Below are 27,538 nucleotides of genomic sequence, written 5' to 3'. Positions count from 1 at the left end.
CACCCCCACCACCGCAACCCTTAATGGATAGGAGGTATACAAATGGATGGATGGATGGGTGGACAGCGTCCCCTTTCTGCAGTCATCCATCCATCCATCCACCGCTCCCTCCACCTCTGTGTATGGATTTTCCACAGTATTTATTGACATCACTTCATAGCAGATTTTAAACACGCAGTTTAACAGCTACCTCGACGCCGCAGCACTGGGATTTGTTGCTAGCGATGCTGCTCCAGCCAGCAGGGCGGCAACACCTACTTTATTTTAATTGAGACGCATCTCCTTCTCTCACCCAGTTCAATTAGCTGACCACTGGCAGTTTACCAGGGTTAGCGGTTAGCAGTGAGCTCCACTTCCTTGTCCTGTTGCAGTGCTCCTAATGATTTTTTCCCCCATTCGTTTTACGGGTATTTATGTAAATACGGTAGCACCAAATCAGTACAGACCAACCCCAGCATCACCACGAGTGATAGATCAACCACTTCATGACATTCCTAGGCAATATCCCTGAATACACTTGGAAGCTAAATGTTACCGGCTGTCGCGCAAGAGAATAAAGTTTTATTCAACTGGTTACTTAGTTTTTGTTTTTAAATCAAACATAAGCCAAGCGCCCATGCCGGTGTTGGTCCCTATGTAGTTCAGTAAAAGGTGGTTTGGTGTGTAGTGATGTTGTGTGTGAACGGACGTTGTTGTGCTGATGTCAGCCGAAGCTATGTAATTAAATCCCCTTCTACGAGACGCGCACATGACAATAGAGAAGCGTTCATTAGGGGTTTAACATTTACTGCTCTGAACCTCATCTTTATGGTCATTACAGAGATTAATCCTCCCCTGCTCTTGTTCTTCTCAGCAGCAACAGCAGTTTGGAGCTTGAAACGAACAGTTACAAATTAAGAGTTACCAAGTACAGACAAGATAATTAGAAACTATAAACATGAGCATCATTTATATACTTTTCCCACTGCGTGCGCAGGTTCTCCAAACATGGGTAAACACGCTTTAAAGACAGACTGATCTTGTTGTTATTGCGAGTAGACAAGGAATAGATTGTGTTTTATCCTTGCGCTTCACGTTAGCCGTTAGCGAAGGTGATGTTAAAAAGCTCCGGCACTTGTTAACGAGGGCTTGAATAAACTTTGGTAGCGATGGTTTCCCTGCAGCTGGTGTATGTATACATACATACATACATATACATATATATATGTGTGTGTGTGATCTCTCTCTCTCTCTCTCTCTCTCTCTCTCTCTCTCTCTCTCTCTCTATAGAGAGAGAGAGATATAGAGATATATACATATATATCTCAACGCCATGTCCTAAAATACATGGATCAATGTATGGGACGTCGCTGTTGAGGAGAAAGCCATGTTTTTGAACTGCGGCTCTTGCATGACTGCTATGTTTCCTACGTGGCTTCTTACGAGGCTTGGGGGACTGAGGTTGAGCGCCACTGTTCCAGCGTGTGACGGAGCCAAGGAGGCACTCCTCACTCCAAAACCTGACAGATGTCTGAAACATCAGGTGCAATAATCTCTACACAAACACTTATTAATGAACAATGATGACGCAAAACTGGAAAAAGAATGAATGAATAAAAACACACGGCAGCTCACTAAAATCATCTGGATTAAGACACGGCTCAGAAGACTTTAACGGCTCTGGCAGGTAAGTGCGTGGAGCCTGACAGATTCTTGTAGTGGGATCTGTGGCGCCCAGGGGGCTCTGCCACCAGCCAACAATTCAGGCCTAACATGTCGCCATGGTTACCACTGCCCGACACCTCTGGCAATAGCAAACAGAGTGACCACGGTGGAACATTTGAGATGACACTGACAAAGCTTGTGTGCATGGTCACACAATAAAGCCCTGGAGGTGTTCGGAAGCAGCTGAGAGCCTGTTACGCCGAGGAGAAGCGAAGAAGTTTGTGGACAAACAAGCCGGCGAGCGAAAAGGGAGACGGGAGCGGGCAGAGTGTCCATCTCCGGCTGGAAGGTACCCTGGAATGTTAATTAGGCCTGCAAAGACACCTCCGTCTTAAATGTCACGTCCTCGTGAGAGCGAAAAACAGCGACAGGTTTCGCTGACTTCTGTCAAGCGATGGGTGCCGTGGTGCGTTTGCCTTCCAGAGGTGAGCTCTCCTCGCTTCTCTTTCCCCCACCATTTTCTCTTATCATTCCCCTGCTCTCTCTTAGCCGCCCTGTTATGCTGTTTACTCTGTGATGAATGGCTCTATTTCAAGTCCAGCATCGCCCCCCCACCCCCACCCCCCTTAGCTGGAATAGATTACAATCTGCAATTGAGCAGAAACAAACCAGATCTATCAAAAAATAAATAAATAAATAAAAACATTGGGGGAGGTGGGGGGGGGGGCAATGGAGGAAGGAAAACACAGAGTTCAACAGCACTTCACTCTAATCTGAAGATGTCCAGAGCCGGGATCCTGGCAGACGCGGGTCCAGATAAGATGGCTGCGAGGGCAGGAGAGCGGTGTAAACAAATGTTGCAGTTGTTTGTAATGAGACATGACAAAGTGCGAATACAGTGGCCTTTTAAATGGCAGGCCTTGTTAGCAGCCAGGTCTCATAGCCTCAGAGGGGCAGACATCCAGATAATGGAGCACCATTAATACCAAAGGTTGCTCCATGTTAGAAAAAAAACTTTACATGGAGGGCAGTTTTTACATCTCCGTAACGTCACCTGAGCAGAGCTGGAATTTGAGCAGGAGACTGGACAGAACTTGACCCCCCTTTACTTCCAGGGCCTGCATGATGTTGCATTGTGAGCAAAAACATTCTTAATCAGCTTTCCTGCTGCGCATGTGCCAGCATATAAGAGTTATAATTAATACCATTTTTAAAGGATGGCCTCGAGTCACCACTGAGTACAAACTCATACCCGAAGTCCCTTGAAATAATAATTGCCTCCCTGACAATTCTCCCAAAATTAATCACACAGGAAGAGTGGATGAAAAAAAAAAATGAATCGCTGACATTCAGGGATCCAGGGCAGGTTCTGGTCATGATGGTTAATAAGACACACAGGTACACGTAATATATGAGGAAGTATATTCATAACAGTTGGGAAAAACAAGTTTTTGAGCAAATATTTAATGTGGTGACTTACTTAAATGAAGTACTGGAGGGACGATGAGGATGGTGGGAGTAGCAGTCGTGTTGGTGGGGCAGGAAGTCTTAAAGCTGCCTCTTCCTAGAGAAAAAGAGAAACTTTTACAGTCTTAAATAGGAAGCCGGGGAGGGTGAAGGCAGAGGGGATGATTCTTACGGAGATGTATGAAAGGTGGAGCTGAAAGATTTACATTCGTCTTAGCGTTGCAGTTTATTGGGGAGCATCACGGAGGCTCCACGTGGAGCCGACTCCCTCTCAAAGCCTGCCCAGCGGCTGAGGAGTTACTAACCGTCACTCATGATTGTTCAGGCACCAGGGAGCAGAGAGAGAGAGAGAGTAAACAATGGAAAGGACTAAATGAAAGAAACAGAAAGCCGATCACAGTAACTGACAGAGAGAGAGAGAAGGGATAGGGAATTGATGGTTAAAAAACAAAAAAATAAAATAGACGAGGGAGTCAAAAGTAGAAAGAGCGAGGGAAAGTGAAAATATTCATGCATGCTAATCCGTGTCTCCTGTGGCGCTCTCCTTCTAAAGTGAGAAAAGGCTCGCGAGCTGCAGAGCTTGGAACTGTCAAGAGATTGGACATGTTTGCTATCCCAACAAAGCAGCAACTACAACAGGCCATTCTGAAGTTTGTGGGCATCTTACAGCAGTGTTCAGGTTCTGCTACCACGCTGGAACAAATAAAAGAGGGATAGGTTTGGTTCTGTCAAACAGGAAGCTGTCTGCAGCAGCCATGCCACTCTTATCTCTCCTCCACCAGTAGCCACGAGTGTGGGAATTGCTTTCAGAGCGATGAGTGGGGGCCAGAAACTGACCCCGACTTATCGACCAGGGCTCGCAGCATAAATTTCCATGTCTTTTGTGGCAACTTGCCAAATACAGTGTACACGTAAAAATGGAACGTATTGATCTGAATAAAGCTATGTACATATTTTCCCACCAGTACTGACACTGGGAGAAGAAAGGCAATGTTTACACAACGTAATGCGGCTCAATCAGAACACGGATATGAAGCCTTTACAGTCGGTCTCCAGTGTTCCTGCAGTTCTCCTTCCATATTGACGGCATCTTAGCTAGTTCGTGTTTTCAGTGTCTGACAGCAGGACTGCACAAAAACAACGAGGCAGATTTGAACTGAACTTGGTGGAGGGGTTCAGAGAGAATCCAACACACGTTGCCACCTGGGGGCATTTAGCTTGAAATTAATGGCAGCTGGTGGCTACCAACAGCACAACAGGTTGAGGCGCCATTAGCTTCAAGCTAACTACACGTGGCTAGCTCTTCCTGCATTCTGAAATATCAAACTGTGTGTCCTCTAGTGACATCTAGAGGATGCAGGAAGTGACATCTGCACCAAAGTTCATACACGAGTCTGCACCTTCATACAAATCAGCTTTCACCTCCACACTGGGACATGAGTCGGGTGTATGGGGTCGGCGCGTCGCTGCGGGCAGGTTCAATTAGGCCCAAGAGTCAGGGGCTGAAGGTTCGCTCCTCTGAGTGCTTCCTAGTGAAGCGTGTCATACATCCTTATCAGAGCTACCTTGTATGAAAAAGACAATGTCAGTTTTTGGGAGTTAAAAGGCCCACTGAGAACCATGAATGAGACACTCTGAATCCTTGAGGAGTTTTAAATGTACCTGTGACATCCCAAGTTTTTGGACTCCTGTGTTGTTCTTGTCTTTTGGGAGCAGTCAGCTCACATCGAGCTCCAAACGAAAAGTTACATTCCATTATTAAGACATCAATCGGGAGAAAACACTCAGCCCCAGATGTATCTTGCTCACAACGAGTCACTCGGTGTCATCGTTCTTTAGGTTTTACTCTACCGGAGGTGGTCCTGTGCACCATCGCATCTTGTTTCTCTTCAGTCAGGCAAGATGTTAAACACGGCATCAATATTGAGACGCTTCTCTTGTAGCATCAGCCGCGGTGAATGACAGCGAGGAAGCCTCTTTCTCTGAGCTGACACTGCTTATTTGAATATCAAAACATGATGTAAAACTGTGATTAAAAGCCAATTACAGCTTGTGTCAATGAGAAGTCAATTAAGGGTTGCAGAGACTGCGAACGGGTTTGTACCAGGGTTATGACTGGGGGAGCGGGGGGCAGGGGGTGGGAAGGAGGAATATAAAGGAGAGAGGGGAAGGAAAAGATTGGAAAGGATGCAGTCAACATTCAGATAAATATAGCACTGCACAGCCAGACATGCAAACGTCATCTGCTGTGGATTTCCTCCACTCCCATCATGCACTCATGAATTATAAATTTGCTCAATGGCAGCATTCAATTAGAAGTCAAATCCACTCGGAGCTTGAGTGTGCATGTTTGCGCCAAAAGCTAAAAACAAAGCCGCTCACCCTCGTATTCAAATGACTCCATAATAAAAACCTCGAGCTTCTCTTCTGGCCGGGTTTCAGTTGATTGATCCTGCATTAAACATTTATACGCCAATAATGAACAATATAATATGAAACAGAGGAAACCAGGGGAAATATGACCCAGGCATGCTAGGTTTTTGATCACCTGCCTGGAGCCTGCAGGATCAGATACATTTCAAATGCAGCCTTGATGTCAAGGGAGATGCAGCTGAGGCCCAACACACCGCTGCTATACCTTCATACAAAGAACCAATATTTGCTCCCAACAGGCTCCCCCAACAGGAAAAAATAAATTGCTCAGAGGCAAGCTAGTGCTGCTTAACCCTGCGCTTTAATTATTGAGAAACACCTGAAATTGCCAGAATGCACTCTTAACTCGAGAGGCTTGTTAGAGAGGACTGAGGAGGTCTGGAGTCAGAGAGGATCACTTTCGAGAGGTAGCGAGCGAAGGGAGATCTGTGTTGTAGTGTTCATCTGCCTTTCGTTACAGTCGGGATGTGACTGTATTTTTCAACGAGGCTCAAAGAAAAGCTGAGTGATGTGGAACGCTTCAGCGTTACTCGAGAACTTGGCAGTCAACGATTGCTCTCTCTGACTCAATTTGCTGTGTCGCCGTATCCCTCCCTCGCCAATTTGCACAAATCACCACCAATCAACTGGTGCACACGTGCAACACGTTTAAACTTACACACACAATCACACACATGCAGCTGTAATCAAGACCGTAACTCAGCATTTACAGCGCAGCATTCGTCTTCCTGGATATGAAAAAGGCTCTGGTGGCGCAGACTGGAACAGTCTGAAGGAAAAGTTGAGGCTCGCTGACTCTGTGAGGACCAGATCGTCATCCTGTCTGGCTCGTCCTCTTCCTGTTCCCGTTTGGTTCCGATTTATCACCAGGAATTAGAGCTGGGCATCTTTGTAGGGCCTGACGGATGCAGGACTTTCCGGGGCAGTTGTTGATTCGGCGATGAGGGGGAGATAAAATTCCAATATCGATATAACGGCTGAAATATGTCAGAGCTTGTTTGTATTGTCCAGATATTGTAGGTCCCTGTCTGTGCCGTGCATCCACAAGTGAATTCAAATGTCTTAGAATTTCAGGTAGGAGGTTACATGTACCTGCCTTTTGTGGTTTTTTCGTGTGTGTGTGTGTGTGTGTGTGTGTGTGTGTGTGTGTGTGTGTGTGTGTTGTTTGTTTGCAATGATCCCTCCAATGTGGTTATCAAACACTTGGGACAAAGATATGGGACGGAGGAAGACTTTTATCGTCCAGAACCAAGAAGATGAGTGCAGAGAGCGGTACATTTTCCAAATTTTCACGACAGTCTCATATTAATCACCAATAAAAACAACATTTCGATGGTTGACACGGGACGGGATTTTTGCATTTGATTTTGGCACCAAAACACTTGTGTTTTAAGTCGTAAAATCTAAATATCAGCTAAAATTCCTTCAGCAACGATTCCTCAAATACAGTTTGACTAAGAGTGGCGGCGGGACATTTTACGGCTTAAAATTAGACCATACTGTTGAAAATGACATCAGTGCATTGACATAATTTAACTTCCTGGAGAATTTAATCATTGTACATCACCCCCAAGCATCTTTATGTGAACAGTGTCCTGTAAGAAAGATACAGAGCGTCTGTGATACTCCAACTGTATCGAGCACAATGAATCGCTGGGGTTCTATCAGCTGTTCTTTTCTTAAGAAGCGCTGTGTGGTTGACTACTGCCAGTGGCGTCCCCTTAAACCCAATGCCAACAATAAGAGCTCTGGAATCGGAATCCTCCTCCTCTTCAGATCAAAACAAAAACAACTTCCTGTCCTACACGCCTCAAGTACAACTCAACACATCTCACAAGTGTTGCCTCGTCCCTTGTACCACGGCAGGAGGTGTTCCTGTGCAGGCTTCAGCTCATCAGATCCTGGGCGTCCAAACGGCTCTGATCAGTTTAGCTGCTGGCACGCATCACATGCCTCCACTTGCTGTTTATGAGTCATAAGAACTAAATACTGGATTCTCCTTTTAATGTTTAATGGAGTGGAACGACACATTCATGAGCTGCTTTGGCTGTGTTCAAAACCAGGACTGCCAAGATTATGCCAGGACAGAGAGACATCACTTTATTTAGCTCGCCACTGTTGTTTGTGTTTTATTATTCTACATCTTTGCCATTTAAACATTTAATAATGGTATTAAACATATATCAGATCATGTGTTCATGCAGCTGGGGGTTTGGGAAAGGTCCCGTTTGGGAAAGTCCCACTTCCGAGTTCAAAGCCTTCATGTGATGACAACACACGTGCCACCGTCGCCCCAGGAAATCTGCTCTATTTCTGCTGTCACAACTCCGAAAAGTGACAATCTGCTCACCAGCTCTTCAGCCACATCAACCAACTCAGGGACGGAATGAAGCTCAGGACATCAGCATTGCTACTGATGACTGTCGCTGACTGGACTGACAGCTGAGGTGATGGCTAGCTAGCTGGAAGGATAGCATGTTAGCTCCAGGAAGCTGCACGGCTACGGAGATGAATTCACGAGAGAAAACTAGAGTTTGACGTCACATGATGAAGTTCCTTGTCCAGGCTCGGAGAAAGTAGATTTCTTTCTTCTTTCACACAAGTGACGTCAAATCTACACACCTCAAAAAGTCCCCATGTCCCCATGTCCCCTCTGGGATATTCCAACATCCTTGCATGTGTTCCCCCAGCTCAGAGTTTGGAACTTTCCCACGTTCCAGTTGCAAATGAGTGCGTCGTTTTCCAAATAGGTTCGTTCATTAGGCTAATTACTAGCGTCCACAAGTGGAATACTGTCAAAATTATAGATGCTGTTCTTCCTATTTAACTATAAAAGCAGGAAAAAAATGTCCTCAAAGTTACGAGGAAATAATTTGCTTTGCGTCATGTTGGGTTTGTGTAGCGATCACAAGACAGTCGCGTGAGCATCGTTGCCTGTTGTAGTGACAGTCACATTTAAAAGTGAACATTACACTTCTCCACCGTTTGACTGCAGCAGTCATAATCTTCAGCTGCCCTATCGATTCCTCTCACTAGTCGAGTCCAAATTCTGCCAAATCTTCCTCTTCACACTCGTTGGGAGTGTGTGAGCGAAAAGGACCCAGACAACAGAAGCACCGTAAAAGACACTCAGCCAGAGGTTTTTTTTTTGTTTGTTTGTTATTTTGGTGTTCTTCCAATTTCAGCACTCCTGGGAACCCCCAATCTTTACAAAATACATCCATATTTTGGCAAATTTCCCAGTTTCATAGCAGACGGACGTCCCCTGGATGTCCTTTCCTCTCTCATTCCCGATGACTGAGTGAGGACTAACTGTGCCGTGAACTCCTGAAGGAGAAAAACCAGAAGAGTAAACTGTCAAAGAAATGTTATCGGTGATCGACGAGGTACACGGTGGTTTTCAGTAAGTGGTACCTTCAAGTCTCTGCTTTCCTGTTTTTCTGGTGAGTTCATTTCACTGCCAGTTCGCTGTTAGAACTGGAACTGGAAAAATATGACCTAATTATTACGACCTCTCTGTTATTTGGCTGCTGCCTTGACATCTGATGGTTACGGGATGAATTAGCGACAGAGTGAGAAGAGAGCGGCTCTTTTCTCCCTCGGTTGTTTATGCGTGATCACGTGCACACTTTCCTCAGAACCAGACACATGAGGAGAGTGGAACAAGCCGTGATGTGAGCCGTTTATGTTGCTCAAGAGACATATTTTCATCAGCTTACTTCATGGTTTTCAGTCCGCCAACACACAGGCCAGGCTATAAAGCCCACATATCATCAGTTTTCTTTGTGGTACATAAAGTAGGGGTTAGGTGCAGATAGATTTTGTTCCATTATGCAGAACAACAATAGCCACAGACCCTCGGTGTTTTAAGATAAGCTGCCCAAAGTGATTCGGCTACCAGGAAAAAATTTTGGTGCCTGCTGAGCCAAACCCTCAAAACTCTGCATGACCATCCATAAATTCTTTTCTGAGAAGAGAGAGTTCACTTCTGGCTGAGGAGATCCAGCACAGTTCAGTTCCATTACCATTTGAAAAGAGAGAAGATGAGTGCTGTCGTGGAGGGGGAGGGGGTGGGGGGGTTCAGAAAGAAGAGAGTCTGGAGGGGAGTGTGGCGAGGGAGGAGCAGCTGACTTGTTGAACTTGGCGCATGGATGAACTTCATCCGTCAACAGAGCAAAGAAGCTCTACTCCCCATTCAGGGTATTTGCCCAGGAGACAGCAGGGGCCTGGGTCTGGGTCGGTATTATGCACTTGGAGACCATATCCAAGCTGGACAGAGAAGAAACCCTAACATCCCCGGGAATGAAAGTCCTCCCAAAAACATCTCCATGGCTGCACTCTTGCGTACCTCCCCCTCACAGTAACACGAGACCAAACACCCATTAAGCTGGGACTTTAAAATATTCCTTCATCACTACAGCCATTTTCTGAATTATACATATACAACCTTTGGGTATAGACATAAAGTGATGACTAATTCATGAGATTATGAGGTGGTGGAGTGCCAGCATGGTAAAAATGGCAGCAGGGCCCAAAGGAATACCTGCCAATGGAGACATAACTCTGGGCTCTGTGTGTGTGTGTGTGTGTGTGTGTGTGTGTGGGGGGGGGGGGGGGGGGGGGTCTCATTGCGGTCAAGGTGTGAGGACAGTTTCTTGGCTCAGTACTCCAGCATACTGAATTTGAGACGATGACTTAAATCCTGATTTCAGAGTTAGCTTGAATCTTCACACTCATTAAGATGTGCACCGAGCTGAACTTGAAAGGTTTGGAGTTAATTTGCTGCCGTTGTTGTTTTTTTAAAAAGTGACTCAGTCTCAGGGCCATGACGCTCAGCGTGCGGACGCCACGACAGCAGCACGAGTCGTTTGCATGAAGCCAATCAAACTGATCAATTGTCTGACCTTCAAAACCAGCAGGAAGTGAAGGGAGCTACAGAACAGGATCTTTGATATCTGTCAACTATCGTTTTTAGCCGTGTAACTTTTCCAATTACGCTCCCGCTCCTGTAGTTGAAAGACTCCGTAGGAAAGTTCCAGCACTCTTCATCTAATGTGGATCTAAATGGCCTTAAATTGAAGCTGAGGGCTTTACCCTCTCACAAATTGAGTTTAATTTTGAGTTTCAGCTCCGAGATGCCTGAGCAGAGAGTCAATGCAATAAAGCTGAGTCGAGGCAAAGCGACTGATCAATAACATTCTACTTCTAATTGATAATGAACACAACAAAGCCCATGATAATGACAGACTCACCATGAGATTTAGCCATAATCAATACACTACATGGCAACTGATCAATAAATCATGATGTCTGCAAAACTGGAGGCAGCAATCATGAAAATATCGATATGTGGCTGCAGCGCATCGATGTTGTATCACAAGTATCACAATGCAGCTTGTTGCAGTATCAATATTTCACCTTGTAAAACACACCACACGGAGCTCTGGGTGATGCAGCAGATACCAATCATTATTGATAAGTGGCAACAACCTGTCACCAAAAACGATTCAAATAAAGCTTGGATTTAGCAAATTCACCAGTCAGCCTTAAATAAAGCGGCACGCCGCTGAGTCACGTTACCATCAACAATCCTCACGCTGGTTCGCGTTCAGTTCATTTCCATCAAACTACTGATAGTCTACTCTTTAACTGCTGAAACATTAGTGTCTGTTGATGATGTGTATCGCTATTGATTGATGGCCCAAGTTGAACCACGCACACACGTCCTGATGCCTGAGGGTGTGTGGTATTTATGTCTGGTAAAACTTAATTAAACCTTTAATTCAACTTTAAACCACAAACTATCTTTCTGAACACCACCAGCATCCCGTCACGAGCTGAGCATTAATCCAGAAACATAATCCTGACCAAAGTGGTCTCAAACATTACAAACAAGCCCGAGATTCCCTCATCAAAACCGCACTCACCCGCCCTGCGCTGGGTTTACAAGCTAGCCCAGGATAATCACACGTAAACCTCTGAGAATAATGTTTAAATGCAGCCAAACATTAAAAAGTCTTCTCACACGGAGGATTTGGAACATGGCGGATGATGTGACACGGCACAACGCATGGGAGCATGATGCACTTTCCGAGACCGGCTGCGGTTTAATTACCCTCCCACTACCCACAGTGTCGTTGTCAGTTGTATCTGCTCTCCAGATGCACGCAGAGGAACTACAGCAAGGAGTGATTTCCAAAAACACCACCTATGGATGCTCTGAAACTCAGAACGCAGTTTCAAATTAGTTTGTTTGAGGTTTCATCAAGGCAAGTGAGCAAAACACTCCCAAGCTGGGGGAGGGGGAGTAAATTGACTGTGTGTCTTGTTTTCTCAAGAACCGGTTGGTTTCCACCTTGGGGCAGGTGCTTGCAGCCAGGCAGGCAGGTAGGTAATGACACCTGTTTCTACCTGCTGCGCCCAAGTTGCTGCCTGCCAGCAGTGTCCTCCCTTCTCCCTCTTTAGCACAGTCGAACGGCTGTTGGGAACAGGATGGAGACACACACACACACACACACACACACACACACACACACACACACAATCACAACGACAAGCCAACAAATGTAGCCAAACTATTTGATGGAATGCTGAGGCAGAACACTGGGCACAGTGGGTGGAGGACACGCTGCTGAATAACTGGTGATAACAGGTTTAGTCTGCAGCAGTAGAAAACGAGAGGTGCTACCCCTACCGAATGATAGCCACCATGCTAACATGTGGCAATTCATTTCAGTGACACAAATGCATGATATCATTTCATCAGTATGTCAGAAAAAGAACATTCTGACCACAAACGGGGCCCCTCTGGATTCTTTCTCAGCAGCTCTACAAAGTGTGAGTCACGTCTCCTTTCCGACTGTACGGAGATAGAAGGATGTGACACTTGAATTCTTCCTCCGTGAACGTCCACCGCTTCCCCCCTCCTTTCAACATTCCAAGTCCATGAATCTGATGATACGTTTCATTTCACATGTTTCAACAACTGGTCACAAAATGTCTTCCTTGCTGAAGAGAACTGTGGGGGAGGGGCAAAATATCAACAATACAATTTATCACTCTCCTTCCCGCTTGAAAATCTGACAAACATTTGTTGATTCAGCTGGTTATCAACGCCCTGCAGCCGCGTTACCGAGGCGTCAGGCTAACACGATGCTGATTGTCTCACAATGTTGCAAGACGAATGGCTGAAGTATCTTTATCAAGGCCAAAGTGCCGCGACTGACGCTGGGTATTAAGCTCTGATGGCTGATGGACTCCTTGAAGCTCAACATCACATCCTCGCATCTGAGGAGTGAATCGCCATGTTGGAGTCACGCTGACACTCACAGTTGGAATAGACTCATTAAGTCAAAACACATTTTGGTAAACTGGTTCATATTTTCATGTCATAAAACAGTGAAAACCATTTGCATAAATCCAAAAATGATTCGGGAATCAGAACCGAGCCGAGGGTGTCGGCCACTTCAATGATCACCCTCGATTCTCAATATCTGAGCATTGCATGTTCAATCCAAGCTGTGTATTGGACCAAAATTGACAGTGGCGTCTCAAATCAAAGGTGATCGCGAATGTCAAGCTCTCCCGCAGCCTTTTGGACAGCGAAGCTCAAATATCTTGTGGAGCAATAAACACATTTTTCCGAGTGGAGACACAAATCGAAGAATCGCGGTGTCAAAGTTTAAGTGCTCTGAGTCAAAGTGCTTCTTCTGCAACTACTTTGCCATGAAAATACCTGTTTCAGCGTGAAACAGTTGCGAGGGGAGGCAAGCGCTCCTGGAAGCAGGTAAATAACTCGTGAGAACTCCTGAGCTTTAAAGACGGCGAATGTTGAGGACTTGATCTGAAAGGCATGAAGCATCCGGTGCTCTTTAGTCCTCGGCGTTGACGGGAGGCAGAGCATCAAGCATCGGACAGCGAAATGTACTTGACAGAGCAGTACAAGTGTCGCAGATTTGATTTCCTCCACTTAAGCTATAGAGAATGTCTAATCACCATGGAAACCCAGATATCAGTTTGGCAGGTTTGAGCAGCTTTTGGTTTCTGCAACACGTTTCTGTTTGAGGGCTTCATCTACGGCGTGATTCCTCTCACGCTTTTGAAAAACCTCCGAATGTACGCCGCTCCCTCCCTCTGATCATCCTCTTTTTTTCTCCTACTTCTTCTTCTTCCTCCCCCACGCTCAGTAGGCAATCATCACAGCGCTGCGTCTCAGCTACGGCAGATAAAGCCTGAGAGATTGTCAGTAATGACGGGTCCACCAGCGCTGAAACTTCCCAGAGCTGCTTGTTTCAGCAGTAATTACGGGGGGGGGGGGGGGGGGGGTGCACCGTGACTGGCTCTAAAAAGCTTAGCAAGCCTTTTGCTTGTGATGCCATGTCAACTTCTTTACGGTAGGCAAGTCAGTTGGATAAGTAAAAAGGCGGCTTAAGAGCTAAACAAAATGCGTGAAACAAAGAGGTAAAGAGCAGAGCGGGGAGGCTCGGTGCTGAGTGACGTGGAGGCGGGGGGGCGGGGGGGGGCTCTGAAGTCTATGAATAGGGATGAGATTGGATCACTGGTGCTCGGTGGCATCCAATCACAGCTTTGGTGAGGAAAGGTGGGGAGTGGAGTGATAAGACAGGTGAAAGCAGAATACAAGGAAGAGGACAGAGCAAATAATAGAGGCGGCGATTGGCTCCGAGAGGGAGGATGAGGAGTGATTGAAAATGACCGTAAACAGGGAAAAGGGACTGATAAGTGTGTGTGTGTCTGTGTGTGTGTGTGTGTGTGTGTGTGTGTTCAAAGTCTCTGCTGCACCGCAAAGAAAAAAAAATATCTATCATCTTGCTTCCCTCTGCCACTTTCTCTGAGACCGGCCATCAGTAATCACCTTCTTCACCCTCTCCACTGCTTCATCCTTGCCCTCGTCCCGTCCTCCCACTCTCATCCTCCTGATCTCTGAGACACACAGGTGCTTATGAGGAGAGCGCTTAACCCGCCTCTCCACGGATCAGCCCTGCCAAAGACGTGTGCTGAGGTGTGGAGCAGTGTGTGTGTGTGTGTGTGTGTGTGTGTGTGTGTGTGTGTGTGTGTGTGTGTGTGCCAGTCTCTGTTTCTTCCTCCCACAACTGGGCAGATATTGGATATTGAGTGCAGAGGCGAAGCCTGCTGAGGAGGGATGAATGAGGATGAACTAATTTCACACACCCACACATACACAGGTATGATGCAGTCGATATTGGAAATAGTGGGAGTTTCGGCTTCTTGGGACGGAGGCACATTCAGCAAACGTATCCACCTGTGTCGGCTACCATCGTCAAGTCATCCATCATGTGTCAGTCAGGAGTTACAGACATGATAAAGGGCCAGACTACTCCAGAGAATAAACGGATGGAGATGCTGCATTCGCTGTAAGAGCTGAAACTGTGATTTTATCAGTTACACACTTCTAGGGGACTAAAAGCCCCACGAGACACACACACACACACACACACACACACACACATCTAAGAGCTATAAATACCAGTGGATGCTGCGCTGTGCCATCAAACTCACCTACGGCTGCACACAGAGACACAATTAGTGATGAAACACTGAGCCGATTAATGAGATGCTCAGTCCGGGAGTTGAGTGAAGGAGCCAAAATAGAAGACCTTGATATTCTCTGGGATTTGACTGAACCTCTTTTATTTGATTTTGTATGGCACTCTCCAGTCTAGAAGACAAAAGCACTTTCCAATGAGCCGATATAAGAGATACAGACGTGTCAGCAGGCTGTTGGTAAGCCGAGGTACCATAACTGCAGTAGCGCCATCACCTTTGACCCTCACCTGGACTCTGGAACAGCAAACCCAGCAGATCTAGGAGACCAGGAAGGGGTTAAGGGCTTACTGATGGACACTGTCACCTGGCTTATAAAGTACAATGGTTGAAAGAGGCTGGAACTGGAGAGGACAAGTACTGCAGTAACTGGTGGAAATAAGAGTACTGAACAGAGAGTAACTCACTGCAACTGTGTTTCCATCAACAGATTCTGATCTGCATCATGAAATATCACATGGAAACGTTTAAAAAAAAGAAAAAACTAAAATTTCACAAACAAGGTTTTAAGTTCGACTCAGGTGATGTTTAATTCTTCACTAAGCTCTGATGCAGCGTTTTAATTTACATTTTTTTATTGACAGTTTTGAGCCCTGAAGGAGTTGTAACAAGAGGTCATTTACCAAAAAAGAGAGAGTGAAAACGTTGAAGTGTTGAATTTATCTGACCTACTTTTGATGTAGCACTCATCTTAAAAAGGCTGGGAGACGGAATTGAAGAAATAACTCATAAATGTCGAGGAAAAAAAGTTCAAAATGGAGTGGTGGCTTTCAGGAGTTCTCTATGAGTGCTCAGATGGGCTAACAAGCGTGGCCTGGAACCGATGTAGAATTTAGTCATGTGATTAAACGTATGACTTGATGCTGAATTGCGCCGCAGCCTTCTAAGATTTGGGAACTGCCGCTCTTACGGATGAAGAGAGCCCACACGGGAACTGAGAATCAAACTCCGTCCCCGTTTATTACAGATGTGACAAGTGTAGGTTTTTGATATACAAGTGTTAAAAAGGGGGCACAGCAGTGAGCATGAAGTACAGGATGTTCATCCAATACACAAAACCAAGCTGGGCACATTTACATGCTGGCAAAATAGCCGGCAATTACCTGTTTTTGATGACAGTCGTTGGCAATTAATAGCGCAATCTTCCTTGATGCCACACTGGGGAATCTGCACACATCAATTCTAAGGAGCAGGGGAGGCTCTGTGATGAGCAGCTCACTGCACCTCTGCAGCACTCACGGCGTGATGCTGGCGCTTAAACAAAATACAAATGGAGACCAGAAGCTGACATGAGAACTTGGCCTGACAGACAGATGAGGGGAAACGCTGCCGCCCTCACAGGGTCGGAGCCATCGCCATCTCCTCCGCTGCCGGTGACCAGCTTGTCCCCGCGGATTTACGCCGATAACCACAGAGAGCATCCGCTGTGCCGGCTGACCTCCAGCTTTATGGTCAGTACCTTCATTCTGCAGCATCTGACCGGGGAGGAGCGGACCAGCGGTGGGAGGCACTAACAGGAGAACATGGATCCTAGCTAGCAACCACTGATTCATCCGGGCTCCACTGTTTTATCTATCAAAGAAGGAAAACACAAAAAGCCAGGACCAATTTTTAAAAAAGAAACAGAAAACATCACTCAAGTCTGTCTAAAAACAAAGAACCAGGTGTCCTAATAGTTGCAGATGGATTTTCTGTCTGTTGTTTCATTTTCAATATTTCTTGCAGTGCTGCAAACCAACAACACTGAACTGAAAAAAAAACTGAATTAGCAACTTTAAGCAAAATAGTAGGTAACAAGACATCAGGCAGCTTCCATCCGATTCATGTCCGCTGCAGCCGACGCACTGGGTTTCTCTTCAAGTTGAGGTTGGCGGTGTGCTTGTGAAAGGGGCTTTAGTTGAAGGGGGAAAAACAACAACAACAACAAATGTTTAAAAGATTACGCTTCTGGCTCTGAGAAACTCTAATGGGCACTCTTACACTTAGCAGATCAATCCATTAACTGAGAGAAAATAACTTAATGAAACTCATGATTAGCTGCAGCTTTAACTCCAGTAAAAAAAACAAAAACAAAAAAAAAAAAACAAGGTGGGAAGCACATCAAAGCTCATTTCTAAGATTGCGCTCACAGGCGGGTTTGCAACTTGTTTACACGCCGCTGGTCGCTGCCGTTCGAGCTCTGAGAGGCTAAATTAACCGTATAGGAGAAAACAATGAAGTCAACTTTGCCGCTACAGCTCAGACTAGAGTAAACAAATTGCGAGTCTGAACTGAACCCCAAGCACACTGATACCATCTCAAATCCATTTCAGGCAAGCAATACTAATGACATAAGTTGAATGGAAGGAGATAAAACTCAATCAGAGCTGCTACGAAAGGAAGCCAGAGATAATGACATAATCCTCCATCGCGAGGACCCCCGTACCCCTCGGAGTCAAACGGATTACTGACGTCTTCTGCTTGAGTGGCACAAGCCCGCTACTGAGCAACTCGTCATATATCAACTGTGCACTTTCTGAAAACTGAAAAGGGGGCATCATGGATCCAGCAGGCAGCAGGGCAGGCAGGTATCAGTAGTACTTTAGTAGATGTGTTACCAGACGCATAAAAAGTCGGGTTGGCAGCTCTAACAGGTGTTTAATCGTGCTTCATTGTAATCAAGGAATTAAATGAAAAGCACAAATAGTTACTGGGTTTGTAAAAATAAAAACCGACCACAAGCCCTCGGGTTTAAAGGAACTAAATGAAGACGGTTGGATGCTGTGAGAAGAAAAGGCAGCGCCGGCTTCCCTCGCATTCTCTCTTTTATTCGGCGTCTTTTCCATCTGGGCAGCTCATAAACATCGCCGCATTCGCCCCAAACACAACTTAAAATTTACTCAATCGACAAAAAAACCAACGTGGTGTGACACGACAAAAACGTGTGTTTAATTAAATGCAAATCCTTTTTTTTTTTTTATCCAAAAGAGATTTTTCTCAGTCGGTTGAAAACAAACCACAATACTCAGCTGAAGCAAATTTCCATGTTGGAGCGGCTAAATGCCCAACTGCTTGTGCAGGTCCACTAGTCCCACTTCAACAAGCACAGGTTCCTTCAGTCTAACCTGTTTGCATCCATTTAAGTCCAGTTTTCGTCAGACGAACACAATAATTCAACTCACGCCAAAGTTGAGAGAGAAAGTAAAACTCTATTTCTACAGCACCTTCCGCAGGTACAAAGGCACAAAGTGCTTTGTAGCAATAAAGTAAAAACACAAAATAAGAGAACAATACGGACCCAAATATGAACTACATACAAATTTTGTTTTGAACACATGACATCACAATAAATGCCTTCAGAGACTCCGTCCATGGACACAACTTTCCAATCAACAGACTTTTTCCTCTGAGACCGCAAACGACCACAAATCAGTGGCGCCTCAGGAATGGCACAAGAAAAAACTGAGGTGAAAGCCTCGCTGTCTTTGCTTGCTGTGGACCTCATTTTCACCCACCTCCACAAGTCCCTGTATCCCTGTAACTTTGATGTCCAGCCAGCAAAGGGCTTTGAAAAAGCCTGCAATCTCCACACCATGACCAGGCAGAGGATTAACCGAGCCCTGCAGGACCAAGTGGAAAGAGGACGTTAGAGAGCTGGAGGAGGAGTAGCGCCATTTCCACAAGGCCTGTGTATGTAAGCAGCTCTCCCTGTGGCCAGAGCTGTGGGGGATTAACAAGCTGCTAAGGAAGCAGAGAACAGACCTCCAGCCCCCTTTTTCACCAGTTCCACAGAAACCAAGTTACAGCTGAGAAGAGAGGGAGGCTGCCAAGTCTCCCCATGACCGCCTCTTGCTTTACCCCAAAAATCTTTATGGCATTGGCAAAATTCAGCTTTTGCAGGCCTGAAAACCTTTTCTGTTAAGGAAGCGTGCATCCGCAATGGTTTGAATTATCGATACCTGAACTTCATTGAAAGTAATAACTCAATCACTGCAGAGGAGGGAACATGAGCAGTTGAGCCCCTAATCTCACCATCGGACCATCAGACATGGAGGAAATCACCCTGGAGAGTATGTTGGCCCTCGTGAGACAAAAAAGAAAAGATTACTTCTCCTCCCTCAGTTCTGAGCACCAATATTTGTCTTCACTTTCCACTGTAAATATTTAATCAATGTTCGCTCGCGCTCAATACATTTTCAAGGAATGCATTCGCTGGCTTACAACCAAAATAAAAATGCAGGCAGATTAAATGCATCTCTGGAGTGGCTAATGCAAAAATGAGGGATGTTTTCGGGGAAGAGGAGAGACGGCTGGTGTGCCTCACAGAAGTGTATTTGAATGACAAGATCTACGGCATCTCAGGATACAATAAGTACCAGCAACTTATCCAACAGATGAGAAGTAGAACAATAGGCCTTGATTTCAAAACGGGCAGATCTATCCACTGCTGCTTCCCCATCAGTGCTTTTCAAGTAATGGGGTCTTTTGTCTTATCTATGACTGAAGGGAGCTTGAGGACTTTGCCCTTCATCCCTTTGTTGTTACACAGTCTCTTGTGGAAAAGGAAGATTGGCCCGTACGCGTGGGTGTGTGAGGAAGAACTAGGCAACCGTGCAAGCACATCAGACTCCAACGGTCTTAATAAAGCTTCCCTCTATCCACCCCAGAGATCTCCTCACCCCAATTATACGCCTGACACCTCTATCCTCCTCCACCTCCTCACAGGCCCCCACCCACCCACCCACCACCTTGCCATCCAGTTCTCAGCTCTGATCATGGCTCTCCCTTTGCTGTGCTCAAAGTCCCCGGGGACTAAAGAACATCAAGCTACTGGTGGCATTTGCTTCACAGTTTGCAGCCTGGATGGCTGCGGGAATGAAACTTGTCAAGTACTGAAGGAGGATCACATCTGTTGACCCACGTGACAACACAAACTTCGACGGCTTAAAAACTTGCCGGATTTGTGGCGGCTGCCAAGACCTCCAACCATCAAATCAAAAACTGAGAGAAAATTGATGAGCCATAAACAGTCGAGTCACAGCAACAGTGGAGAGTAGTTTGGGCAAACAAGGAGTGGCAGATGTAGCCTCAGATCCTTGGTACCAGCACACTGGCCTAAACCACTCGATCACATGTGGGAAGAAGAAATGAATCATATCTGACCCAATTCCACCTCATTAACATCTGCACAGTTTTAAAGTTGGGAGGTGTGACAAAGTGCGACCACGTGAAAAGGGCCAGATTTGTATCAGCAGGCAATCAACCAATTACTTGATAAACCTAGAATATGATAACAGATTAAATCAAATTGGAATTAATCCTTAATCGAGCGCCGAGGAGAAAATAGAACGGCAACCACACTCAGTTCTCACTGACGAGAGGCCCAGTACTTTCCCCCTCTTAAAAACAAAAACAAGGTTCACAAACGCAAGAAACGACTCCACAAGGTTATGAAAGGGTGATTTCCAGCATCTGGTGGTGGCCCCTTCCTCATACTTAGAGGGAGAGAGTCAAACATAAGACAGAGACACTGTTGTTTATGTTCAGCTGCAACTTCTTCACGTGGTGCGAGGAAACCTGACAGCAATGCAATATTCTCAGAATTACATTGGGATCATTTCCTCTTAAGTCGATGCATCAGAGCTACAAGACAGAGCTCAAGCCAGCTTCTCTAATGAACCACACACAGAGTCTGACACTGACACCCACCACGCACCAGATGCAGGTAGATTTTCCACTTGGCAACACACTGGGAGGTAAGTAGTCGTGTATTAAAAGCTTTGTAGCTAATGATTCATGCTCGCGTCCACACGGTGCGTCTTTTTTATGTGCATCGCAAAAATGGCGTGAAGCTGCGGGGAAACGCTCCAGATGTGAAGGAGCGCCAGGCAAAAGTTGTACTGAACGCTACAAGTTAAGCTCTGCTCTCTCACCTGCACCGTGACTCGTTACCTCCACAGACACACACACACACACACACAAGCACACGTACACACAAACATCCAGCTGTTACCGCATTACGCCAGGACGTATCGTGCATCTTAAACACCCGTGGTGCATTCAGGAGCATCTTGTAAACTCCAACATATTCAATGGGCGGGAGGGTTGTTTAAAAAAAAAAAACTAAACTAAAATTTGTTTTTCTTATTGTCCGATGCTGAAACATATACATTACTTTGGAATCAATGATTTGGCTTTGATGTGTGATGGTTAAAAATTGTAGTCAGAGAATAATCCTCAAAATTCAGTAAAACAATCACGATGTTGACAGCAGTGGTGAGCAAACCACGGGATATTCTCCTACGTGCTTCAAAACTGTAACCTGGCTTCGATCTTTGTTGTGGATTTTGCATTGACCGTGGTTAGCGTGCTAGCAAAAACGAGCTAGCAGGTTCTTGCTTCCCCTGCAGTGTCCCGGGCTGATGCTCCACACGTCTCTCTCACCCTGGCAAACTCTGTATATGAGGCTTTACAGGCGGCACATAAGTACACGCAAATGAGGCGTTGTTCTCTCAAAACGCACAGAAGCAAACGAATCATGTTCAACAGAGAGCTACTGTTTTGGCCGCTGTGCGTTTTACCTTCTTTGCTCGCATCACCAGTTGATACAAAGAGGTCATTTTGGACTGTTTGCACGGCGATGTATGTTTGTGCGATCAAACGTGAATGCAACACAACGACAGCTTTACCAAGAGGCAGAAAATCATCACTGTCGTACACAACTGAACTGCCACTCCTGTTGTCCGTCGTCACTTGCTTTTGGGACATTTTTGCTTTTTTTTTTTTTTTTTTTTTTTTTTACCTTCAGGTGCCTTCAAGGTCGCAGCAGGCCTGCATCTGGCCAGCCATCTGTCTCCAGCAGTCCCATGAGGCCCCCTGTCATCAGCGCTCCTTGGTCCTGTCCTCTGCTGTCCACATGCAGTATAAGCTCGCTGGGGAAATGCCCGTCCAGACACAGTAGTGCCCCCTAAGTGATCCGACAGGTTTCTGACATATTTCAGTTGTTTCCTCTACGACTACTAATAGACAACCTCAGTGGACATCCGCCAGGAGGGAACGGTTCACTTGTCTGGCATGTACACATCCATTCATCTTAAGAGGAAGTCATGTGTCCCAAACATGTGTCTTTACAGCCTTGTAAGCCTTGAGTCGATGTTTTCAGACCACTGATTTCAATAATACAAAAAAATTAAAAACAATTTTAAAAATGCACCATGCAACAGAAGAAGTACACCGTATGCAGGACAGAGAGAAATCCCCCCCAAAAAACGTAATCTTGAACATCAAATACGAATCGATCCCAATTAAAATGTCCGGATAGTTACACAAAGAATTTGCTTCTCACATTAAAAATTCAGAGAAAATGCAAACATCAATACTTGGAGGATTCATAATCTACCTCCTGGACACACATATGGAAATGTTGTAAAAAGGACTGCAAATCATCCTTAAATAATGCAAAAATACCTCTCGTGGCAAGACATTTAGGATATGCAACAATATATAATGCAGAATATAATTCATCACAGCCCTACTGCCCCTAGTAGATGGGAGAGAATGTTTTATTAGGGCAACAGATCACTGCATAATGGCAGCTTTCACGACTACTTACTTAGCAAGCTCATCGCAATGCAAATGAGGTCCATGTACCAGCTGACCTTAAACCAAATCTGCTCTGGCTCCAACAGAGGAAAACTCACAAAAGGAGCGCCAAATATTCAGAAGCCAAATCCTGACATTTGATTAAAAACAGTACACAAGAAACGGAGTCAAAAATCCCTTTAAAAAAGCTGCCTCGCAAGGGAAACTTTGCTGACTTCCCACCAACTTTGTATCACTACAACGTGGCTTGTATGCAAATGTCGCCAGCATTCAAAGCTCCTCGCACAGTGGTGGTGGGGGGGGGGGGGGGGCATTTCCCGGGACGTTCAGTTGTTGGGACAGTCGAATCGAGCTCATCACAAATTCAAAACAGCATGTCCGCCATGTCAGAAACCAAAGCCAGCAGAGGAAGGATGAGCGTAGAGTGTTTCGCTACCAACACCACAGCAAAGACTTCCCAGCAATGAAATACTTCTTTCAGGATTTAAAAAAAAAAAAAACTCCATCAACTCCATATTCTGTCCCTTTCTCCTGGACACACACACACACACACACACACACACACACACACACACACACACTTATATATCATACTGTCACATTACATCAAATTCAATCTAAATATTTCAAGTGAAATATCACAGAAGACAGATTCCAAGCTTGAGAAATTTGATTTTCTTTTACACCCAAGGAATTTCCTCTGAAAATAGAAACCGCATTCATGACGTACCTTCGCTTTCCAGCGGTCTCGACTGCAGCCGTCTAGCGAGCGGGAGAATTTATCAAACTGGTTCAGGCGGCAGATGTTGCAGGTGTGTGTCTGCTGAGAAAAAAAATAAAATAAAGAGTCCACTGTAACCTCGGTGTTTGTCGAAGACATAATGCAAGGCAGCTTACTGTGATACAGCCTAAGCCTCTATGAGCTGTCAGAGCAAACATGTTGGATTTTCCTTCAAATACCAAAAAAGTCCAAACTATGAATAACAATGAGAGGCTATTAACGCAGGATATTCAGTTTCATCAAGACAGCGACAAAATGTGACAATTGGTTGGCGATGTCTGCCTGAGAATGAGTTGATTTGTAATAAGTGAACAAAATCTTTTGACAAATCCCAGAGCTCAAACTAGCTAAATCCGATGATGGCTTCTCAGTACACAATCTGCTCTGGCAATCTGCTCCCAGGAAATCATCTTCACCTTGCCAGTGCACACAGAAACATGATTTATTTGCAATAATTCAAAACATATTCTCAAGGGGCGGGACTTTTGAGGAAACTACTACTCGACATCGAGTTGAATTCACACATTTCACTGCTGATTTGATTTTAAAATGAACACTGAGCATGGAAAAGCCATCCAGGGGGTGATCTCAGAGGGGTATATGTGCAAAATTCAAATTGACATCCCCTACAGGCATCTGTATCATTTTTATTTTAGAAATTCATTAACCTGACTATTGTTCCGTGAAAGCCAGGCAACTCTCTGTACAAGCAACAAAGGAAAGATAGCCATAATTATACATTAAGCTTTTTGGAGGCACGGTCAAAAACACTGACCTAGTTGGATCATGACCAGCACAAAGACTAATGCTGGCAAATGGTGATGATGAAGTTTTTGACCTCAAGCACAGCACATTTCAAGTAGCAGGGCCCAGAAGACCTGCAGCGGCAGCATCCTCTGGATTAGGGAGCAGACCAGCTGGCTGCCACATGCTGACGACGGTTCACTTAAGGTTACAGCGAAGCCGGCTCCAGAGCTTTCTCCTTCACGCTATCAAGTTGTCTTTGGAACAGACACGAATGTCATCACCATTTCCTTGTTTTGGTAGTACAGAGCAAAATGATGATCAACAAGGGCTCTACCGGGGAATAAACCCAGGCAGATAAGGCCCCGCGCAGAGGAGAGCGCATTCCAGCAAAGCAACAACCAACTTTATCTCTGAAGCACTAAAAGTTTCCAGACTCCAATTTACATCTACGTGCACTGGCATGAATTCAGGAGAGTGTGTTTAGGGTTTTACAGCAGAACCGAGCAAAGGTTTAGTCGCTCGGAACGACTGCCAGACAGCTGAACGCATGCCGGCGTTCATCCATCCATCATTTCTGATCCGCCCATGTCAGAAAGCAAAGGTCAAAGAGTGGGGATTTGTTTCACCCTTGGAAAAACTTTGAACCTCACAAGTCCAGTGTTTCTGCTGGTGGTATTTCCCCATAGTGGCCCTCCAGAATCTTTAACCCCCCCCCCCCCCCCCCAAAAAAAACATCAACAGAACCAATCAATCTAATACACACAATAAATATGTCAACGGAACAGCCAAAATACAGAAAAGGCTATGGTGCTTGTTTTTCTATAGTGCTGAAAAAAGGTACATCGAAATGTGGTGGCGGCAAAGACTGGGGACTGGGGACTGGGGAAAAAGTACTCAGGTCCAGCCGGGGCTCTGACTCAACCTCTGGAGAAATTCATAAGCAGTACCCTTCAATGTGAGCAATATGAAAATAACAACTTGGAACCACAAATGAGAGTGTAATCAAGTAAATGCTTGGCCTCTGGACCGGACGTTTGTTCTGCTTGGTTGGACTCCCACGATCTTTATCCTACGTCATCTGCAGGATCAATTATGGATGAATTGACTCCTCAAACTCGTACACTGGTGAAATGCCTCAAGTATTGATTCAGTAAATGGATGCAAGGACACAAGATGACACAGCAACGGGTGTTCAGAGAAACACTGGGAGAAATGATTCGCTCCGCGGCCAGCAGCATGTTCCCATCTGAATGCGCTCATTTGGATGATGTTGGCCCGGTGAACAGAGGACGAGAGGAAAGCTTTTAAAAAAACGTCACCCCTAACTCCCACACTCCCACTCCCACACCATATTAATATTACCTTGGCAGCAGTTTGACTAGTCAACAGACCCCGGTAGGAAGATTTAATCACTTGTCATCCTGGATCAAACTTCCAGGGGGCCGATTTAGTTCAGGGATGAACATTAGAAGCTTCTATGGATCAATTAGACTGCACTGGTCGACCAATCTAAAACCATCATCCTCCCAGCTCTTTTTCTTTTTCCGACTACATAAACGCTCTTTCTGCATACACAGGAGCCTTGTTGCTCGGGTTCATTTGGTTGACCGTGGAGCAGAAACGAAGAAAAGTAATGATATCTTTGTGGAGAATCAAAGACAAGCAACCCCATTCAAGCGTGGCTATTTGTAGATTGATTGCGAGTCAGCCTGGATCAGCTCTCTAATATCACTGAATGTCCTGAAGGGCTCCGTGTTTATTCAGAGGTTCAGTGAGAAGACACAATGACAACCGCTAACGTTTGGTGCTTCTTCAGGCAGGGGAAAAAAAAAAAAAAGTTGGCTTCAAATATCACTGCCGCCCCGAAAGGGAAAATCTAGGATTCAGGGTGACAATGAGCTCTCTGTTTCAGTCTCACTGTGACCTTTTTCGATTTCACTTGAGGAGATGGAAGACATTTAAATGGCATGGTGGCATAGCAGTTACTGGATGAAGGTGAACTTTTAATTTATATAATTACAGTTGTTCCCGGGAGATTAGGGCTGGAGTCTTCTGGTCGATTGGTTGGTCAGCGGGCTCAGGTCCATCCCACGTTCCCACTGATCAAAACATCCTCGGGGACAGGGGGGACATAGGCAGGCCTGACGCATGTCATTTCTGTATCTGGTGTTTTTTAACTCCTCACTGGGTTCAATATTATTTTGTTTTTGAGACCGTAAAATTCTGCACGTTCTAAAAATAGATTTTGCATTTTTGCAAACAAATAAATGGTTGCAAACAAAAGTTTATCAGACCGTTGGTTCAGCAAGACAATCTTCAAATTCAAATCAACGCCAAAAGTGTAAAGACGGAAGTACAACGCAAACACCACCACAACTACGCTTTACGCCTCCTCTTCTTCCGCCAGTGAGGTCCGAACCTAAAACGGCCTCAACAACCTCTGTAGTTCCAACTAACCGCTTGTTAGCAACCTTACATAAGACGCATAACAGCGTGCTGAAGGAGTGTGGCATTCGCTTCCATAATTCAGACCTCAGGACAAAAGGTGTCGAAAACAGAACTTATTTCAGTGATTCAACCCTGTCAACCTTGGGACAAGGAAGCCAGAACAATGCTAACTTGCTCCTTTAGTGCTCCCACTGGCATCCGATAAGACGGCGTTCACCGCTGTTCACCTGCCGATGTGAACGACCAACAGTCCTTTCACACGCTCGGCTGGAATTTGAGATCATTCAAAACCAGGGAACCTAGAAGCTGAACAATGTTCAAACTGCTCTTTTTTATCACCTTTTGTAAAAAAAAAAAAAAAAAAAAAACAGGAAAAAAAGACAAAAAGATGTGTTTCAGTGGCACAACAGGGTGGTGGTGGTGGGGTGTTAGCATCAGCATCGGCTACCTGCCCAGACTTTCACAACAGGTGTATCCCCAGTGCTGACTGAATGACAGACCTGACAATGGCCACCACGGGAGTGGATTTTAAACAACGATTTGATCCGGCAAAGGGACTGGAGAGTGTGGCCTCTTCTGTCTTCCAGCAAATGCCAATGACCCAGTGATCATCTGGAAAACAGAACACACTCCTGCCCTTTCGCCGCTCGGCTGTCCATTCAAAAGGAAAACATGTGGTCCGGGGTCTTGTTTCAGGGAAAGTGAAAACACACACCCGCTGAGGTACACGGTCAGGCAGAGAGTCACGCATGTTGTGACTGAGTGTCTGTAGTGCATTCCTCACTCCACTTCACCGCATGGGGTCGGGGGAAGTGGGTTTGACCCCTCGATGCCATCACCAGAAGAAGACCACGC

The 27,538-nt window shown here is 45.5% G+C and overlaps 1 protein-coding gene across 14 annotated transcripts in view; it reads right to left on the bottom strand.

Annotated features, from left to right (window-relative positions):
- Nucleotides 1-27,538, bottom strand: part of sema6cb (semaphorin 6Cb) — a 250,140-nt gene that overhangs the window by 128,038 nt on the left and 94,564 nt on the right. For 10 of the 14 annotated variants that reach the window (XM_086217684.1, XM_086217688.1, XM_086217687.1 and 7 more), the window contains 2 exons: nt 23,438-23,527; nt 3,125-3,208 (listed from right to left, as the gene is read on the bottom strand). The exons of 1 other annotated variant lie outside the window; for it this stretch is intronic. The gene's annotated coding sequence lies outside the window, so the exon portion shown is untranslated. Of the gene's footprint in view, nt 1-3,124; nt 3,209-23,437; nt 23,531-27,538 lie in introns of all 14 variants that reach the window. 3 more of the 14 variants (XM_086217691.1, XM_086217692.1, XM_086217689.1) reach the window with 2 other exon arrangements.

Source organism: Aulostomus chinensis, chromosome 11, assembly GCF_037954235.1.
Source record: "Aulostomus chinensis isolate RoL2024-O1b breed Wild chromosome 11, RoL_Achi_v1.0, whole genome shotgun sequence".
NCBI classification, from domain to species: Eukaryota; Metazoa; Chordata; class Actinopteri; order Syngnathiformes; family Aulostomidae; genus Aulostomus; species Aulostomus chinensis.
This window is presented reverse-complemented; position numbering and strand designations above follow the sequence as displayed.